This window comes from Mus pahari, chromosome 3 (genome assembly GCF_900095145.1).
Source record: "Mus pahari chromosome 3, PAHARI_EIJ_v1.1, whole genome shotgun sequence".
Lineage (NCBI taxonomy): Eukaryota > Metazoa > Chordata > Mammalia > Rodentia > Muridae > Mus > Mus pahari.
In genome coordinates, this window is record NC_034592.1 from 156,362,119 (window position 1) to 156,365,192 (window position 3,074).

Genomic DNA, 3,074 nt, shown 5'->3' on the forward strand with positions numbered 1-3,074 from the left:
GTGGGGCTTCAAACCCTGCGATGGTTCTCAACACAGCTGCCCAGCAGTGCTCCCCCCCTCACCCCCCAGGTTTTCCTTTGCTTCTGGGCAGAGCAGGACAGGACGCTGCCTCAAATAAAGACCCAAGTGCTTGGGTGTTGCTATGACGTTCCGTCTGGGTTCCCAGCCTATATGGGGTGTTAGCACGGTTTAGAACATACTAAAAAAATGACATGGAAAGACTCACAGATGACCCAGATTCACATGCTACTTTTATCAGAGGGGGGAAAAATTATCTGAAAAGAGCTCCTATGTGGGAGGAAGTCTGTGCCTCATGGAAAGATGAAGAGGCCAACAAGGGACCAGGCTCTTAACAGGGGTGGGCACAAACTTCTTTAAGCCAAGCCCAGAAAAACACTAGCACACTCAACTCACGCCATCTCTTTCTAACACCTGCGGATAAGAGAAAGACAGAGACAGACACTATTTTACCCTCATTCTTCAAAGGGAAGTCTCTGTGGCTTTTCTGGCCCAGTTTGAAAGACGCCTTTCCTCAGGCATACTTTCAGAGTGAGGTTCAAACTCCCTTCTGTGTCTTCCAAGCCTAACAAAACTGGAGCCAGCCTCGGGTTCCCAACTCCCGCTGCCGCTTACACTCCTCCACCCTGCTCTCGCCTGCTGGACTCCTTCCTGTTCCTCGAAGACACCCTGCCCACGCCACCACACAGCCTCACCCTCAGAGTGCTTTCTGTTTTGGTGGCCTTTGCACATCCACACTCTGCTTCCCTCAGGACTCTTTGCTCAGAAAGGGCTCCTGAACTACAGAGGTCTGCACAGGAGCCTGGCTCTCTCCTGGCTGCTGCTCCTCTCATTATTTGCTTCCTACTTTCTGGTTCCTTCCCTTAGAAAAAGATTGCAAAGCAGGACTGCTCTGGCCAGTTCATATTCTGTGAACTGGGAGCCAGGCCTGGACCATAATGAGTGTGGTTGTGTCTGCCAGGAAAGCAGAAAGAAGAGCTGTGTGTAATGAATGTGCTAAGGTTTATAGAGGTGACTGGCCCGTTCCAGAAGCTGGCTAGGGAACCTGTTTAAGAATATGTTTCAGGACTTCTGTGAATGCCTGAGGTCCACAGCACAGGCCACCGGGAGGAAGGCAGATTTGAAGCTGGGAGAGCCAGAGCAGCCTGGGAAGAGCCCAGCACAACCGAGCTGTCATCATTGTCCCCAGCTGTGGGCTGAGCAGCTGAGATGTGCAAACTTGGACAGAAGTCAGTTCCCAGACACGAACGTTGTTGGGTTGCACACAGCTTTTCGGTCAGTGGAGTTGGCTACACAATGCTTGCCGGTTATGAAAATGGCCGCCACCTCCCCTTCTTTCCACATCTTGCAAGCATGTCCCTGGTGACCCATTGAACTATAAACATACCAGAAAGAGAATTCCGGGAAATGCAGTTGCAGCAGCCAAAGGAACACATTCCCCAAGCCCACATAGGTCTATAGCAGCCCTGATTGATGGATGGAGTGAGAGAAAGCTTTGCACTCTTCTGTGACCCCCAGAGACAGGTATATCAGAGCCTCCGGGTGGTCCAGTTTCTGCCGCCACCTCCCAGCCCCACCTCCAACATCTGCAGGCCTGTGGTACTGTCCCCTCTTTCCAGAGTCTGAGCCCCGATGAGCCCAGCTTTACACGTCACCTCGTGGGAGACAGTCCACACTGAGGCTTACTGTCACTGCTGACTGGGAGCTTGCACACATTTCTCGGTTCCTCTCTCTGGAAGGACTGCTATTATCCCACTTGGGCACCCCCATAGTCAAAAGATTCAGCTCTTATTTTCTCACAGATAATTCTGCATTTTTTTGGGGGGGTCCATCACCTATGTTTCTTTTAAAAATATTTTTACATTACTGGGGTGGGCGACATGTGGAGGTGAGAGGTCAACCTCCAGGAGTTAGTGGTCTCCATCCAGCATGTAAGTTTTGATGTTTGAAGCCAGGTCCTCAGGCTGATGGTACAATGCCTGCGTCTGCCAAGCCATCTTGCCTACATAGGGTATTCTCTTAATACTGCATCTCAGAGCTTCTTCCAAGTAGAAACACACAGATCCACTTTCTTCTAACGGCTGCATGGGGTTATATAGAGATGCACATTGTCTAGTTTCCTTATTGCTTTCTGTTGGACACTCAGAAAATTTCCATTTTCATAAGAACAGATTCCTCTTACACATCCTAGATTGTGTTTCTACACCTGCCATACATGGCTGACTTCTGGTGTTCCTTGGGACTCAGTAGAAATGTCTCCTCTTTCAGAAAGCCCACCTAAACCATTAAAAGTTAGGTTTTAATTTAGTTTGGTCCTTTGTCTCTTAATGGTCCATAAGAGAAAAACCTTGATCTACATTTTGTGGCGCTATTGAAAGATGGTGACAGTCTAGGAGGCAAGGCCTAGGGGAAGCTCTTGTATAGGATATTAAGGTCCAGTTCCTCCTGTTACTCTTTCTACTTTCTGTCCCCCAAGAGGTCATCAGTCTCCCTCTCCTCCAGCACACACTCCTTCCCATGACATTCTCCTTCAATGTAGGCCCTGAAACAACAGTGCCAAACGGCCGTTCACTGACCCCATGAAAGTGTGAGTGACAAGCAGTATTTCTTCCCTCTAAGTTGACCATTTCCAGCTGTTTTGGCATAGCAACAGAAAGGTGGCTCACACAGGTCGGCCTCTCTCAGCTGCCAGGTACATAGTGCAAAACTGCTGCAGGACACTATTCCCAGGGAAATGTTAAACATCAACTTACCCCAGACAGGGAGCCCACAACCCATCCAATAAGGAGACCATGAAAGTCCAGCTAGGAGAGCCAGTGGATTTTACTGAGGATGTTTACAGGTGTATGAGTGTGGGGGGGTTACTTATAGGAGCAGAAATGACTCAAAGACAGCTGTATCACCAAAGGCTACCCCAGTGTGGGTTAACAGCTCATGAGAGCTGGGACCCCAGCGCTCACTGCACAGCTTGCAGGCAGCTCAACAGGTCAGAGAGTGTCTTCTCCATGCACCTCAGCTGGTCTGAGCCTCTCCCAGGTAGCTTTGCTACACTGAAC